Here is a 19,131-nt window from a genome sequence, read left to right on the forward strand (position 1 = left end):
AAATATGATCATGAAGGCTTGGAATCCCTGCTATTTTTATTTCACCTGTTCTCTGGCTATCCATGAAAAATCTAACATTTCTATAAGTTTTTTCATCATAGAATTTGTCATTTTTTACTCTCCACAGAGATTCAAGTAGCTTTGGGTGTCCTGTCATCAAAGAAAACCAGTTCTATGACTCCACATTTTTTTGAGGCAGCTTTGGGTATTAGGAAATCATACATTGCAATTGACCAGGCCTCCATGGAGAGCCATGCAGTCCTTGGAGTCAGCTTTAATTTAAACCCTGTTGTCTGGATTTCAAAATAAAGTCCAGCAGCCTTCAAACGCCTATCATCATAAAACCCTATTTCCCTGACTCTCAAAGTAGAATCTGGCAGTCTTGCATGTCTTGCCATCCTATAATGCCAGTTACCTGTCTCTATATATAGACCCAGCAACAATAATCACATTGTCAACAAAATAAACTCAGATCCCTGGCTGGCCACCACAGAGTTTAGAAGCGCTGGGGTACCTACCATCACAGAAACCCATTTTTCTGTTTTCACATACAGCTGAGCACCTCTGTGTATTATGACATGAGAGAAACCCAATTCCCTAGCTTTGGATACACAGTAAATCAGTCATTTGACTTCTACCACAATCGAACCCTATTTCACTTGCTTTTCACATGGAGACCAGCATACCTTTATAACTGCTATCATAAGACACTACTTATCTGGATCTCCAAGTAAAGTGCAGAAGACCTGGGGATCCTTAGAAAATACAACACCACTTCTCTGACTCTCTTTGTAGATACAGCAGCTTTGCTTTCCTCTCATCATAGAAACTGGTTCCTTTTTCTACACATAGAGGTCAGCAGATCTATGAATCCTGCCATAATGGAAAGCCAGTTATATGGCTCCCATAGACCCTACCATTGATATGGTAGGTTTTTCATCATAAATCCCAAGAACCATAGGTAGATCTCAACAGTTCTGAGAATTCTAACATAATAGAAACAGCTAACTATGTTCTACATTTTGCTCAGCAGGCTTGTGTATCCTATCATCATATAAGATGAGTTACATGGTTCTTCACAGAGTTCAGGAGCCAGTAAAACTGCCTATAATAGAACCCTATTCTGTGGTTATGCACATATAGCCAGTAACTCTTGCCACAGTCTGGCTGGGCACAAAATCACGAGCCACTCAAGCAGGAACAAACTTTATTTTTGAAACTGCCGCCAATGCCCCCTATGCTCCGGGAAGATTGCCGACCGACCCACGCGGCTTCTCCCGGTCCCAACAGGAACTCCCTCCTCTGGAATTCCCTTCTACCGCACTTCCCCAACCAATAGGAACTCTCCAGGAGTCCCATAGCAGGCCTAGGTGAACAGCAGGAGTCCAATATCCATATGAATGCAAATCTTAACATAATCATATCATATCAATGGCTTGCTGGCATCTCCTTTCAACCAAAAATGCCATGCATCATATTACTTGGCTGTGGCTCTTAGCAAACTCTGAGAGTGGTACCATCAATAGAGCCTTAATTCCCCAGGTTACCATGTAGAGTACAGTACTGCTGTGAATCTTGGTATCATAGAAATCAGTTCACTGACTCTAACTCTAATCCTAACCCCTGACCCTAACCCTAACCATAACCCTAACAATCTTACCTTAACCCTAACCCTGCAGTTAGCATTAAAATTGTTGAGCTACATTACCTATAATTCTTAGGGTAGTAGTTCCTTGGATTCTCTGCAGCTAGATGGCAGAGAATATTGCATTTTGAATATTGCATTGTCCACAGTCTTGTGGTCCTTGAAGCTTTCAAGTGTTCCTGAAATGAGTAGTGAAATTGCTAGACTACATCACCCACCATCCCACATGGACACGTTTCTCAGAATCTCTGCAGTGTTCAATCAAAGTGTGAGACTACCTTACCCATAATCTTTAGGTAGGAATTTCCCCAGATCCTCTACATTGAGAAGGTAAATCCAAGGAATACATTGCCCACAATTGTAAGGGTTAAGACCCTTCAAGTGTCCATCAGTGAGCAGTCAAATTGGACTAATTTGTCTGCTCACTGATGGCCAGTTTTTTAATGCACAAGTTTCCTAGTAATCCATACAGTCATCTGGCAAATTACAAGACAACATTCACCACAATGCTTAGTGAGGTAGTTTCCAGGATCCTCCACAGTAAAAGGGCAATTCCAAGGACTACAAAACCCACAATGCTATGACACTGTATGCTCCCAAATTTTCCAGCTATGTGATAAATTGCAAATATTCATTACCTACAATCCTAGTTGGACAAATTTCCCAGAATTCTCTGAAGTAAGCAGGCAAAATTTGAGATTATATTACCCACAGTTCTTAGGGAGAAAGTTTCCAGAGTCCTTTACAGCAAGAGGGAAATTCCAATGACTAACTTGCCGACAATTGTAAGGGGCAGAAATCACCATGGTTGCCCATCAGTGACCAGTCAAACTGAATTACATGACCATGATCATTTGTGAATAAATTTTTCAGGAATCACTGGAGTTTGCAGTCAAAACTTGGGACTACATTATCCACAATCCTGGGAAGTTCCCAGGATACTCAACAGTGAGGGGCATTCCAAGGACTACATTTTCCACAATCCCAAGTGGTACTAAGCACCAAGATTACCTAATGGGCAGTCAAATAGAACTACAGTGCCCACAATAATTTTAACAAGTTTCCCAGGAATCCCTGAAGCAAGCAAATAAATTTTGGGAATGTATTACCTCCAATTCTAAAGAGGTAGGAAGGTCCCAGAATCCCCCATGTTGAGTGGTTAAACCCAGGACTAAATTAACCATAATTTAGTTACCCATAATTATCTATAATTTTCTAAAAGGAAAGACCCCAAAATTACTCATTGTGAGACCACTTTACCCACAATCCTATATGGGCAGAAATTCCTAAGATTCCCTAAGTGATCAGGTAAAACTTGGGACTACATTACCTACAATCCTAATGGGAGAAAGTTTCCAAGATCCTCTGTCATGAGTGGTAAACCCAGGAATGTATCACGTACAGACTAAGGTTTAGGAACTCCTAATTCCCTAATGTGGGCCAGCTAAACCAGGGACTACACTACCCCCAATCCCAAGAAAAAAGGAAAGCTCCCCGCATTGCCAATGCTTATCAAGGAAAAATTGGGGCATGTTATTCATAAATCTTGGAACTGTATTATCTAAGGCAAAGATGTTCCAGGAACCCCTGGGCCTGTGGTAAACCTGACACTGTATTTAAATCTTTATGGGGTAGGATCTCCCAGAATCCCCCAGAGAGTGATAAACCCAAGACTGCATTACCCACAATCCTCACTTGGGGAGAGTAACAAGTCCACAGGAAAGAAAGCTTCCACAAGTCCCCCACTGTGTAATATGTGGGACTACATGACACACAATTCGATGGCATAGGAAGTTCCCAGAATTTTTTGCATGGAGAGGGCAAATCATGGGACTACATTACCCAAAATCCTCAGGGAGGAGGCTCCCAGAATACCCAGCAGTGGGCAGACAATTTGGACTACATTACCCGTAATCCTCCCTTGAGACCCTGCTGCTATCAGGGAAAAGCCTGGGACATTACCAATAATACTAAAATGGAGGAAGTGGGATACTGGGAACTTCCTCCATTTTAGGATCATGGATAATGGTATCCCCCTCCCCCTCCGAAGTGGTTATGTCTAGAACTATAATACCCACAATTATATGGTCTCAAAGCACCCAGGATTTCCCCCAAAGTGAGTAGTAAATCTGAAATTACATTACTGCCGGGGTCCTGCCCTAGCGGGGTCTAGGGAGTCCTGAAGGATGAGTGGCGACGGCGAAAAGATGAGACAGGAGTCGTTCCGTTGGAGCAATCTCCAGAGAGAGAGAGCTAATGCAGCTTTCTCTGGGTCATCTTTTATTACAATTTTTCTCATCATTATAGATTCAGAATATGTCATTGATTATATAATTTAAAACTTTGCCAAGACATGACATTTCCTTAACCATGATTGGGGGTACAAAAAAAAATGTAACATTAATTTACATTTTTCCAGGACATGACCTTTAGTTATTTAATTATTAAAAGTACAGAATCATTAATAAAATATGTCACTAATTTACATTTTTCAGATTTTCCCAAGATTTACTATTTTCCCCAAGATATGCTATTTTCTTATTAACTAATGCCAAACTACATAACCAGACTCTAAGTCTCCTAACCAATCATTAACCTTTAAGTTTAAAGTACACTTGTAGTTTATTTCTAATCTAAAATTCCCTCTAAAAAAGTCCCCTTAAATCTTATACTTAAAACATCCTAAAGTTTATAAATTATTCTTAAAACATATCAGAAACCCATACAACTAAAAACTTAAGAATTTCTAAACTTAAGAATCTAAATAAAATAATATCTCTAACATTATTCTAAAACTGTGTCTTATAAAGCTATTTTAATTAATTCCTAAATTTATTCTCATAAAACTGGTTGAGCTGCTTTCTCAAAGAGTTTCTTTGTTTCTCAGTCAAGGTGCACTAGTTCTCATATCTTTATAATCTTTCTCAATAGAAAGTAAGTTCTTAACATCAATATGCTCATCATATATCCCTATGTAAAGTAAAAAAGGGTTTATAAAAAGAGAAGAATATATCTTTATATGTTTTAACTTTCCTAAGTGTATAATATAACTTTCCTTAATCAAAAATGAGATTGCATGTGGTGAACTTTGTAAAATAAGCATAATGATTAGGTTTTCTAAGAGGCCGGAAATATAGGCTTGGGTTCTAGTTGATATAATCAATGTGGTGCCTAAAATTCTCATGACCTTTCAGAGGATGATTGTTGTCCATTTTCAGATTTGTCCACAATGTACTGAGATAGAAAAACAGCCTTCTACTTTGTCCTTGATATGCTGAGGGGTAGTAGAACAGCCTTCAAGAGATGAAGTACCTGTTATGTTCTAGCCATCTGAAATTTAATTTGCTTGGCATTTAACACACTCATGCCTCCTGTCAGAAACATAAGCATGAAAATGAAAAGTCCCAATTACATAAAAAAGGGTCTCATGGTTTCAGTTTCCCACCAACCAGCGTGGCTTTGCCAGCATTCATCCTCACTGTGACCCTGTCAAGACAGTGGGAGAGCGGCTTTGCCAGCACTTTTTCTCACTGTGACCCTGTCAAGACAGTGAGTGGGGGATCGCCTTCACCACATTACCAATAATTCTTAGGGGAAGAATCTCCCAGGACAGCCATCAGTGAGCAAGCAAATAATGGAACTTTAATTCCTAGAATTATATGAAGATGCATTTCCCAGGATCTCTTGCAGTGAGCAGGCAAAACTTGGGGTTACATATCCCACAAAACTAAGGGGTAAGAAGGCTCCCAGAATACCCAGCAGTGAGCAAGCAAATGTTGGGACTACCCTACCCATAATACTTAGCAGAGGAAGTTCCCAGGATTTCTGCATGAAGAAGACAAATTATGAGACTACATTACCCACAATTCAAAGAGGGAGAAAGCTCCCACAATTCCCCACAGGTAGTATAAATTATGTGACTACAATACCCACAATTCTGAAGGGAGGAAGTTCCCAGAATTCCCCAGAGTTGTATGCTCACAACTACTTCACCCATCATCCTCAGGGAAGGAGGCACCCAAAATACCAAGTGGTGAGTGGAGAAATAATGGAACTATGTTACCCACAATACTAAAGGGGAGGAAGTTTCCAGGATCCTTTGCACAAAGAGGTCAAATCATGGGACTACATTACCCACAATTCTATTGGATGGAATTCCCAGATCTGCCCAAAGTAAGTGGTATGCTCTTTACTACTTCACCCACCATCCTTATGGAAAAAGGCTCACAGAATACCCAGTGTTGCGGGGCTGGGGATGTGGCTCAAGCGGTAGTGTGCTCGCCTGGCATGCGTGCGGCCCGGGTTTGATCCTCAGCACCACATACAAACAAAGATGTCGTCTCCGCCAATAACTAAAAATAAATATTAAAAAAGAAAGAATACCCAATGGTGAATGGCAAATATTGAGACTAGGTTATTCATGATTCTAAGGAGGGGAAGTTCCCAGAATTCTTTGCTCGGAGAGGCTAAATCATGGGACTACAATACCCACAAGTCCATAGGAAAGGAAGCTTCCACAAGTCCCCTATTGTGTAATGCATGGGACTACATGACCCACAAGTCTATGGCTCAGGAAATTACCAGAATTCTTTACATGGAGAGGGCAAATCATGGGACTACATTACCCAAAATCCTCAGGAAGGAGGCTCCCAGAATACCCCACAGTGGGCAGGCAATTTATACTACATTACCCATAATCCTAGGAGGGAGGAAGTTCCTCTGGACAGAACCAATAAATCATGTAACTACATTACCCACAACTCTAACAGGGGAGGAATCTCCCACAATTCTCCACAGTTTGAATAAAACAATTCCATGTGAGTTGGTAGGAGGAATTACCCAGAATTCCTCGACCTGAGCCATACACCTCTTAATACTTTACCCACAATATTTGGGGAGGGCCTCCCACAATACCAAGCTAAGAGCAGGAAATATTGGGACTACATTATCCATAATCTAAGAGGAAGAAGTTCCCAGGATCTCCAGTGTCAGTGGTTAAACCTGGGACTATACTACCCATGGTCTTTAGTGGCAGAAATTCAAGAGTACCTCTTGGTTTTGTAAATCTTACTAACCGTTGCTCTGTGACTAATTTTTGCCTAGCCCTACCCCTATCCCTACCCCTAAAATTACTCAGAATCCTCAGGGTATAAGGGCAAGCATGTACATTCAGCTTTCATGGGTCTCCTGGCAGAGGTGTGTGGGTAAGATCAAGGACTACATCACCCATAATTCTTAGGGTGAGGAAGCGCCTAGGATCCCCCAAGGAGAGTTAGAAAAACCCAAACCTTAACTCGATTCTTGTTGTAATGTAGTTCAGCATTTTGCTGGCTCTTCATGGGGAATCCTGGGGCTTCATTTTCCTTAGGATTGTAGGTCATTTAGTCCAGATTTTTTCCCACTCATGGGAAGAGGTGGAAATAATTCTTCAAAAAGTTTCTGACCCTGAGGGCTGTGGGTAATGTAGTCCAGCATTTTGTCAGTTTATTGACGGCAGTGCTTCCATGAGGAGACTCCCCCCCCCCATAGATTGTGGGTAATGTAGTCCAGTATTTTGTTGGCTCTCTCTGCAGAACCCAGTGAACTTCTGCCCCATTAGGATTTTAATGAAGTCCCTGTATTTTCTGGCTCAGAGGGGTTGATTCTGTACACTTCTACCTCCCCCTCCGTGGATTATAAATAATGTAGTTCAGCATTTTGCCTGCCTGGGGGGGAGAAAGGGGGCTCTTGAGAACTTCTGTGCCAGAGGGCTGAAGGCACTATAGTGTAAAATTTGGCTGGCTCCTGTTGGGGAATATGGGAGCCTCTGCCACCTCAGGATTGTGAATAATTTAGTCGCATGTTTTACCAGCTCACAGGAGGCACGGGAATCCTGTGATTTCTGTCCCCCAGGATTGTGAGTAATGTAGTCCCACGTTATAGCTAACCCTAACCCTAACCCTCCCATTCCCATCCCCATCCCAAGCATTATGGGTAATGTAGTCTAGTGTTTTGCTTGTTCTCTATGGGGGATCCTGAGAGCTTCTTCCCCCTTAGGACTGTGGGTAATATAGTCCCACACTTTGCTAGCTCACAGTGGGGAGCATTCCTGTAAGCTTCTGCTGCCCCCTGAGAATGGTGGGTAATGTAGTCCAGTGTTTTTTTCAACTTCATCACCCCTGTGCCCCAGCCTCCCTCTCTATGCCCTAGTCTCCAGCTAAGGAAGGAGAGAACTGAGCAGGAGAGATGACCCCACTGCCTGAGGGGATGACAGCACCTTGCAGCCAGTGGCCTTGAAATTGTGTTTTTTCTAGGAGATCTCTGTTGGAAATTCTATATGCCTGGGGATTGTGGTTCTGTAGATTATGACTTGGGGTCATCTGGCATTAGTGGTTGTGGTTGAGTGGGACAGGTTTTGTTGGTTCTAATGACTCATCAATGGGTGGGTTTTAGGATAATGACCAAACCTGAGGGCAACAGCAGACATCCTTGTTTTTGATCCTGCAGAAAAGAGGCTTTATCTCATTTACCCAAATCTCCAGTAAGAAAGAGGGTCATTGATCAGTTGTCCCCTGTGCAGAGATTGGCTGAGGTGCATCATCCCTACTCACTACATGGTAAGAGCCTCCAGGACCCTTCTTCTCATCAGGTCAGTGACCTCCCTTCTGTCACCCTGGCTCTTGGCCACTTGAATTGAGCTTGCCCCAAAGCAAAACTTCATGTGGTCCACTCTGACCCTGATTATCAGAACTTCACTCTCTTTGTACCTCAATGTCACCCTCAATCTCTCCTAGCAGCACAGTGGGCAGCTGCCCCCAGATTCCCTCAGTCCTTTTTCACCCTTCACTCTCCTTACACCCCAGTGCTAGGGAGCACCCAATGCTTCAAGGATTCTCCACAATCATCAGGCGCATCACAGATTACCTTACTCACAATCTGAAGTGGCAGATGCTGCCAGGATCCCATGTAGAAATCAGCAAAGGGCAAATATTAACCCAACCCCTAACCCTTGCACTAATCCTAGCCCTAATCCTAATTGATCAGGGTACCAGGGCAAGAATGAGGCGTTCATCTTTATGTGACTACTAGCAGAGATATGTGGGCAAAACTCAGAATTATATCAACCATGATGGCAAGGGGCAGAAGTTGTCAGACCCCTCCTCTCATAGTGAATGGGCTAATCACAGGACTACATTACCCACAATTCTAATTAGAAAAAAGCCACCAGGATCCCTAGCAGATAATCAGCAAAATGCTAAACATTGGAGGATATATTTAATTCCAGTGGTTTAGGAGACTGAGGTTGAAGGGTTAGAAGTTGAAAGCTGGCCTTAGCAATTTAGTGAGGCCCTAAGCAACTTAACAAGACCCTGTCTCAAATAAAAAATAAAAAGTTTGGAGATATGGCTCAGTGCTTAAGCATCCTGGGTTCAATCCCTACTACAAAAACAAACACTAAACCTACCATAGCCCCAATCCTGACCCTAGCAATACTCAGAATCCTCAGGGCACCAGGATATATGGCTTTCAGTTTCCATGGGATTCCTGACAGAGGTGAGAGGGCAAAATTTACAATAACATTATCCATAATTGTTGCATTTGTCATGACTAAAACACTTAGGGTCACTCCAGGTAAACTGAACTGGGCTACATGAAATAATCACACAAGAGACAGAGATACCTTTTTCTTTGGGTCCTGTGAAGGCTCCTCTGACCTAGGGGTTTGTGGAAAGAGAGAGAGAGTATGTGCTGAACCCTTTTATTGGGGAGAAGCCATTCAAATTAGGAGAAGGGGCCAGGTTTCAAGGAGTTGAGTCTAGCTTCATGATCTGCTGTCAGCAGGTTGACTGACAGCTAAGAAGGCCATGCTCAAAGGCAGAGCAAGAGAAGGGGACACCCAAAGGGAGTTTCCATGGAAAATTCTATCCCAAACAGGGCAAAGGGGTAGTGTTACAAAAGAATAGGTAAGTGTAGCTCAACCTCAGAGGTATGCCTACTCAGAAGACTGGCCTTGCTATCTGAGTGGGGGAAAAGACCGAGTCATGAGTCTTGGAACTACCACAACTGACTGGAAGGCATGGTGGCTCAATGTGGCTCTCCACATATTCCCCCTTCTTAATATTTAAAGACAATTGGGGAATTATATCTTTTAGTCACTGGATTCTTGGCCCAAGGTCATCATGATCTATTATTGAAACACAAAAGGAATTGGTAGAAAACATATTATCTCAACAACACACCATGTAGAATGTGTCAACATATTTAGGATTAAAGTCACTTAATTAACTTTGGAAGATACAGGTTATTATTATTATTTTGACAAACACTCATCAGAAGTTTCTTAACCTTTTCCCAATTTTATTGAGAAGCACTCTGTTTGGCCATAGTAACATAGACATTTTTATTTGGCATGGCATTTAGGCCTTTTCACAAAGTGTAGAGCAGAGAGCACATTCACAGTATTTATTACAGCAGCTTCTTAGAGCATTTTAACTTAGTTTCAATCCTTCCATCAGCACTTATCTGACTATGAAGGATCTTGAAAATAATTTAAGTCAAATATTAAGAAAATCCATATGTTATATGTTATAAGTTTTAAGATATAGCTGCAAGAAATATTGTAGAAGCAAGGAATGATATTTGAAGTAGTAACTTCGAGGATTGTGAGATCAAGAGCTTGCCTAGGTCTGGTTAATTGGCATGCACCTGTTTCAAAGCCTGAAAATTAACTTCAGCATATAATAGATCTGAAATATTAGCTGGCAATAACAAGTAATACAATAATATAAGTTGTATTTTTCATCCTTCCTCTTAATTCTCACATTTAAGAAGTTTATTAGGTCTGTCAGTAATATAAATATTCTGAAGATAAGAGTCAAACATTAAAACTTCATTTTGGATGCCATCTCACCAAGAGTTTAAAGTTTCTAGGAGTTATGATATCCTCATGCAATTGTTCTTGTCCATTCTAGGAGACCAGCCTAAAATATACCCATTTGTTCTAGATATCTTGTGTTGTACTGACAAGACATGCACAATCCATCCACTTAGCAAAGGTACCAACTTCTATTGTAGAAATATTAAGGCAATAATACATTGGTGGTTATTCTATGTAAATAACTGGCCTGAATAGGAAAAATCTATTTTAATATTTTTCTGACAACTGTCTAGATAAGTAAATATAGTCTTAATCTTAGGGACCAGCATGATTGGCTGGTTTAGGTTTCTTATATGCTGTCTTTTTCTCAAAAGATACTTCCAGACAGCCTGTTACCATAGGATCAACATATAGTATAGCTGACCACTACAGTCAGTTCAATTAACCTAGTTTCATTGGTGGACTTTCCAGTCCACACTGCAATATACATTAAAAATGGACCTGAGAAATTGGTCCATAGAATTTTTACTGACCTGATAAGCTCATGAATCTACATGGCTATAAACTCTGCAGCTGAAAATTTACCTTCCTGTGCCAGGTTTCTTAGTCATTGTCATGATGACAGGTTTAAACTTATCATTTGAAATCTGATTAATTTATTGAATCATGTTCAGAAACAGTAAGACTCTCAGTATCACAATTTAAGAAACTTTTGAAATATTTGTAAGATGCAGTGTGTGCCTGTGGAGTTCTGTTTTCCCCCTTTTCTTTATTTAATAAAATTTATTAAAATCCTGGTGTAAATACTAAAATATTAATATATGAATCTGGATCTCTTGGAAATCTCCCTGAATGTATTTTGGTCTATATTAAGTTTGAGAGATTTCCTTTGATTATAGTTTCTGGTAGGCAAAATTTTAAGGCCTTCTCTTAACAGTAATTGAGGTTAGATATGAAAATGAGATACCTTTTATTGATTATTGTAATTTCCCAATATATAGACTAGTTAATTTATTCTACAACTTAGAAAGAATGATCAATCTCTTTCTAAGAGAGAGAGAGAATTTTTTTAATATTTATTTTTTAGTTCTGGGTGGACACAACATCTTTGTTTGTATGTGGTGCTGAGGATCGAACCCGGGCCGCATGCATACCAGGTGAGCGCGCTACCGCTTGAGCCACATCCCCAGCCCAAAGACAAGTCTTAAAATATCTCTATGTTTCAGAATATTATCCTTTAATTAGGTGTCTTTTAGAAAATATGATTAAGGTTACTTCCCAGTGTAGAGAGTAATATATAAATCTTACCATATTTTTTATGGATAATAGGTCCAGTCCGAGAAATTATAAAATACCAATGAATTTACAACAAGGTTTGTAGCCTTTATTGCTCAAAACTAAAATACGACTTTAATTTGGAAAACCTCAGTCCTAATAAAATGTTCTCCCAAATCTCATAATTATCCAACAAACAATGTAATATGTAAGAATCAGCAGTGTCTTTGAATTAATCAAATTTAGTAACCAAGGAGAATTATCAAAATTGGGATCTAAGTTAGCAGCTTAATATATTTAGTGTGTAATTAAGGATATGAATTTATTTAAAAAATTAATCCTTGCCTTAAACAGTAGAAATCATTAGGCAATAAAGACCTTCCTTAACGAAAATAAACTTAACATTTTAATATGTCTTTATTATGTCTAAATATGGACAAAATCTTAGCTCACATCAGCATAGTAAAATCAGGAAAATAGCCTGAAATATTCTTAAATTAATCAGTTAAAATTTTTATAGTCAGTCCAGTACATATAAGTCTTTTTCTTAATTGTTTTAACTTTCTTTTTTATTCAGAGAGAGAGAGAGAGAGAGAGAGAATGAGAATTTCAATATTTATTTTTCAGGTTTTGGCAGACACAACATCTTTGTTTGTATGTGGTGCTGAGGATCGAACCTGGGCAGCACGCATGCCAGGCGGGCAAGCTACCACTTGAGCCACATCCCCAGCCCAATTAATTGTTTTAACTTTCTATATCATCTGTCTAGATAATGATATAAAAAAATCTTTCTATTTAGAAAAATATCTTTATCATTAAAATCTAGAATAGAAAGACCTTGTTTTACCCAAAGATGATTTTTTTTTTTCTTCTGAGGACCTCCAATGTGTGCTTCCTCTCTCTGTTGAAGCATCTTCTTTTCCTTATAAAACTTTTCCTGATTATACTTTGGAACAATTTCTGAAAACAAAACAAGTTATCGTACCTTGATAAGAAGAAATATCTTAATGAAAATATAGTTAAAGTACTTGCATATTTCTGTAGACAGAATTATATCTGTTTATCATCTTATACAGTTTGTATAATAATATGAGATTACTTGATTGTTGTTTGACCTCTTGAAAGCAAATATATACTCAAATACACTTATCTCAAATATCTGCAACTAAAAGGCAGAGCATCAGATTCATGCATGTATAAGAAATGTATAAATTATGGGTTTTCTATTGAAGAAAAACAATTAGATAAACATATATTAACTAAACAATTAGAGATATATGCTAATTATTTTATAAGTTAACAACTATACTTTATTTAAATACCTAGAAAAATATATATTAAGAATAGGGGCATAACTTATAATTGTATTAACTTTATGTAACCACGTGGTTCTTAAGATATTTGGATCCATTCAATTTACTTTTAATTAGGAGTGCACTCTTATATGTGACATCACATGATGTTGCTGAAATAAGATCTTTGTGTTTGCATTTATTCATTTCCTGCAATTATATAGTCAGGAATGAGAATAAGGATTTCTTGATTATCATAGGAACATTGCCAGCTTTTGTTCCTGCTACAAGCAAGTGCATCCTCATAACCTTCAAAATTAAAAGCAAAATATAAAAAAGCACATGTATTTTTTATAATTGTTATATTACCTCTGCAATTTTTCTTAATAATACAGCTATAAAAAAATTAGGTTATTTAGCTTTGAAAATAAATTAGGCTCAGGGCTGCAACCTAGAAACCTGTGGAATTAGATTTTGCCTGAAAAAATATATTTTGTTAGCATTTACAGGTGGGCATTCTTAAAAATGCAGACTCTGTGTACTTTCAGTAGCACATCTGTGTGAAACAGGAAGTACAGGTTAGTGGCTGGAAGGCAGGACCAGGAGTTCTGAGTGATTGTGGAAGGACCAATGAGAAGCCCATGAAAATGCAGGAGGTGAAACCAGGAAGACCATTCCTCCAGCCAGGAGTCAATTACCATGGTGATGGAAACAGTATGGAGCTGGCTGCCCATTGTCAGGGCAAAAGCTCCTGGAGCTTCTAGCCAGTTGCATTCCATTTGATTTGTTTGTATTCTACCCCCCCCACACACACACACCATGGGCAGTGGCTTGCCTTGTCTCTGTGACCTGTGCTTGTAGCTTGTGTTCCCCTGTCTTTTGTACTTTTCCTTGCAGCATGTGGGACTTTAAAAGTGAGTTTTAACAGCAGATGCCAGTGTCACTACCAGATCTTAATGCAGTCTGTGTTTGGCACGTAGGTCAGATTGTTTAAGGGTTAAAACACTGCTGCCTGTGGGTTTAGTTACAGACCCCATAGGGCACCGCAGCTAAAGTCTTTTGTACACAGCAGCTGAGTTTCAGCCATTCTGATCCATAGGACAAGAATGTGGCAAAGAGGTTTAGTATAAACCTTCTGGGTATTCACAAAAACCAAAGAAAAATAAAATTCACTTCTCCACAGGTAAAGAATTCTTGTATCAAGTCTCATCACAAAAAAAATTTCCCCTTTTTCTCACTCTCCAAGTGCAGACTTCTACTACATAAACCCCAAAACCCTTTACCTAATATTTCAGAATATAAAGATTCACAAAAACAATCCAAAAAAGTCAACAGAAGTACTTTTCTCATGGGAGAGGACTGAACTTTACAACATATCTCATTAAACATCTTAATAATTTTTTACATTTATTTAGGGTCTCTAGAATTACAAAAATAATTTTTTTATATATCTAAAGACAAAATATTCCCAAACATTAAAAAAGGTTAACATCACAGATTTTTATTCTGTCTAATTTACTTACTTTCTACAATTCAGCCCACAATACTCTCAAATCCTAAGTGTGCTTAACTTCTGGAGAGAAATTCCAATCCCACTAAATTTCTAAAATTAACCTTGGAGTCCCTGCACAGGCCTCCAATTGTTGCATTTGTCATGACAAAAACACTTAGGGTCACTCCAGGTGAACTGAACTGGGCTGCATGAAATAATCACACAGAGACAGAGATACGTTTTTCTTTGGGGCCTGTGAAGACTCCTCTGACCTTAAGTTGTAGGTCACTGTATAGATATTATATTGACGTTAAAGCCCACAGGTCAACTATTATATCACTATTAAAGGTCACTATAAATATTAATATAAAGACCACAAGGAAGCTATTATATATATATGGTGTTATTGTATAAATTTTACATTCATAATAAAGGCCACATTGCAGCTATTACATTACTTTTAGATGCTATTTTATGGATGCCTATTAGTATTAAAGGCCACAGAAAAACCACTAGGTCAGTTTTACATGCTACTAATTATGTTTACTATAATAGTATTAAAGGAGACAGGGCATTTATTATATTTATTTTAGATACTATAATGCAGATATTAATAGTAAAAGTGTCACATCACCTATTATTTAATTTTTGATGGTATTGTATGGATAACAAAAGTATTAAAGACAACAGGCTGATATTATATTAGTTTTTGATGGTATAGTAAGGATATCATATTAGTATTTTAGGCCATCAGGCAACTACTATATTATATGTTATAGTATATCTTATTAGTATTAGAGATCATAAGATAGATATTACATTAGTGTTAGATGCCATAATGTGAATATTATACCAATAATAAAAGCCATGGGAAGCCTATTATATTAGTTTTAAATGCTGTAGTGAGAATTTAATATTAAATCCACGGGGGTTAACATATTTTCAATGATATTATACAGATAATATGTCAGTATTAAAGGTCACCATGCAGCAATAACATCAGTTTTATAAGCCAGTGTATGGGTAAAATATCAAAGGCCTCAGGGAAGCTATTGTATCAGGGTTGTTTTTAGATATTATATATCCCCCAAAAGCTTGTATGTGAGACAATGCAGGAAAGTTTAGAGGTGAAATGATTGGGCTATGAGAGCTTTAACCTAATCAGTACATTAATCCCTGATAACTGGGCTATAACTAGGAAATAGGGTGTGGTGGGTGAAGTGGGTTCCTGGAAGGTGCCTTTGGGGTATATATTTTGTCCTAGTTGAGCAGAGTTCTCCTTCTCCCTCCTTCTGTGTGTGTGTGTGTACGTGTGTGTGTGTGTGTGTGTGTGTGTGTGTCCCTTCCTCTGCCTCTGCCTCTGCCTCTCTCCTTCTTGGTGCAATGTCCTGAATCATTTCCCTCCACCAGACCTTCACACACTTCTGCCATAATGTTCTGCCTCATCGCAGGTCCTAAGGAAGAAACCAGCTATCTATGGACTGAGGACTCTAAAACTGTTAGCCCCAAAATAAACTTTTCTCCTTAAAATTGTTCTTGTCATGTCTTTTGGTCACAAATAAAAAAACCAGACTAAAACATAAATTGGTAGCAAAAGTGGGATCATGGCTGTTACTAACTTGACCAAGTGGTTCAGAAGCCTTTGGAACATTTTGGAATATGCAGGAGGAATTTCAATAATTTTAGTGATGCAAGCTGGAAAAGCTTTAAAATATTATAAGCACAGCTTAATGGGTGATTCTTGTGGTAGCTTAGAAAATCAAAATGCTGATAGGACTGTAGGCATTAAAGACAGTGCTCATGAGATTTCAAAGAAGGAGGACTCTTAGAAATTGTACTAGAGGCCATTCATGTTATGTTCTGGCTAAGAAGTTGTCTATATTTTGCCCATGTCTTCATGCTTTCTGTGAGGCTGAAGTTAACAGATGGTGGACTTTTTAATCTGGCAGAGAAAAACCTATGCTGCATAGCCTTTAGGCAATGGCATGGATATTGGTGGCATATTTTAGCCCAGTTTATTGTAATAATCAGAAGCAGAAAACAGAGAAGAAATTTTGAAAAGCTTGCAGTTTTGCCAGAAAACTGACAGTAAAAATGGAGTTAAAAAAAGTTGTGGTTAGGGGCTGGGGATGTGGCTCAAGCGGTAGCGTGCTCGCCTGGCATGTGTGGGGCCCGGGTTCGATCCTCAGCACCACATACAAAACAAAGATGTTGTGTCCGCCTATAACTAAAAAATAAATTTAAAAAAAAGTTGTGGTTATCATATATATTATGACCACTAAAGAGATGTTGCTAAAGACTTTGAATAGAGAAAATTGGAGAAATGGCTTGAGGGCATCTCAGGAATTGGCAGAACCACACCCACCACAGGCTCAAGGGTGTAAAAGAAAATATTCCTTTGAGAAGAGAGCATTGGTACACCCTGCCTACACACACACACACACACACACACACACACACCTAGGAAGTTGTTTCACTGTGCTCAGTCACCTAGGCACTCAGAGACTGCTGCAGCAAGGATCCCTGGAAGATTGGCTACTGCTTGAAATGGCAGTAGACCTTGATGTCAACTATGTGGTCTTGGGGCTTTGCAGGAATGCAGGATGCTGGAGTTAGAGGCCATGGAAGCTTCCACCAAAGTTTCAAAGGAAGGCCTAGGAGACCAGAAAAAGTGCTGCAGAATCCAAGTCCCTGTGGGTTACCTCTGATAGGGCAATGTGTGGAGATGCAAGGAGAAAGACAAAGCTGCAAAGGAGAATCTAAAAGATTAAAAAATGCCAGTAATGTGGAACATCTGCCAAGAAAACCTGAAGTAATGGAGCAAAAACAAGTCAACAAGGAGGGCATGTGGGCTGCAACCAGCAAAGTCACAGGGGCAGAGCAGCTCTTTGGAGAGAACATCATGATGCCATGTGCCCCAGATGCTGGATATGAAGCTATAGGATTTATTTTCCCTGATGGATTTTGGTCTTGCTTTGGTCCCATCCCTCCTTTCTCTGTCCCTATTCCTCCTTGTGAAATGAAAACATTTACTCTGCACCTTTACATATTGGATACATGTAAATTGCTTTTGCTTTTTACAACAGCTCACACTTGCAGTTTGCCTGAGTCTCAGTGGGAGACTTTGGACTTTGACTTTTGGGCAATACTTGACCTGTTAAGACTATGGGGACTCTTTTAAATGAACTAAATGTATCTTTCAGTTTGAGGTAGGTATAGGCTTTTATGGGCCAAAGGCAGACTATTAAGGTTTAGATATTAGGTGTCCCCCAAAAGGTCATGTGTGAGAGAATGAAAGTTAAAGGTGAAATGATTGGGTTATGAGAACCTTAAGCTAATTAGTGTGTTAATCACTGATAGTAATTAACTGGATGTTTTCAGCAGGCAGGTAGGGCATATGTTTGGGGGGTACATATTTTGTCCTTGTTGAGTACAGCTCTCTCTCTCTCTGCTTCTTGGTGTAATGTTCTGAGCCACTTTCCTCCACCACACACTTCTGCCATGAGGTTTTGCCTCATCCCAGGCTCCAAGGAATGGAGCCAGATATCTATTAACTGACACCTCTGAAACTATGAGACCCCTGCCAAAATTTTGCTTCTTAAATTGTTCTTGTCATGTCTTTTGGTCACAGCAATGAAAAACCAACTAAAGCAATCAGTTTTATATGCTATATTATTAATATCATAATATTGTTGAAGGCCATAGTGAAACTATTTTATCAGTGTTAGATTTAATAATGTGGACAATACATTAATATTAAAGGGCACAGGAGAGCTCTCACATCAGTTTTGTGTGCTCTTATAATGGTTCTGTGTTTGAGATTGAGGTCTCCGATAGCTTCATGACTGTGACAGGTTTGGTGGCTAGGGATGTTTCTTGTGCAAACACACAGAATGCCTGGCTTCTAGGAAAACTCTTGTGCAAAGACATTGGATGCCTAGCTGCTGTAGCAATGTCCTGAATGAGGAGACTCTGGGCTAGAGTCTTATCAGCCTCAACCTTGATGTCAGGCACACAGCTCCTGGGAATAAAGAAGCTTGCTTGCCAGATAACTATAATGTTTCACCAAGCTCTGGTGCTCCTGGACCTGCCTACCTACCTTCAGGCAATGGACTTTCTTAAAAGCTACACAAAGTTTCTAACATTGCATATTGTAGAATAAGCAACCTTACTGATACAATAAACAATAATGTAGTTATGGCACTAATAACTTAATGTAACCTATTGGTATAAGTAAACATGGCTGCTTGGACAAGAAGCCATCTTTCCTGCCTCTGCATCTTGTGTCTGTGTATCTTTATTTTCTTTACATGCTCTAGCATAGATATCATATCCCAGCTATGATGTCCCAGCCTAGCTGGCTGCTAGGGCTCAGCACAGGACACTGTATTTCAGAGGTGCATGTACACCCTCTCCTTATGTTCCTGAAAAATCGACAAATTTTAGGGCTGGGGTTGTGGCTCATCAGTAGAGCACTTGCCTAGCATGTGCAGGGCCTTGGGCTCGATCCTCAGCACCACATATAAATAAATAAATAAAGGTATTGTGTCCAACTACAACTAAAAAATAA

Source organism: Marmota marmota, unplaced genomic scaffold, assembly GCF_001458135.2.
Source record: "Marmota marmota marmota unplaced genomic scaffold, marMar, whole genome shotgun sequence".
In the NCBI taxonomy this organism is placed as follows: domain Eukaryota; kingdom Metazoa; phylum Chordata; class Mammalia; order Rodentia; family Sciuridae; genus Marmota; species Marmota marmota.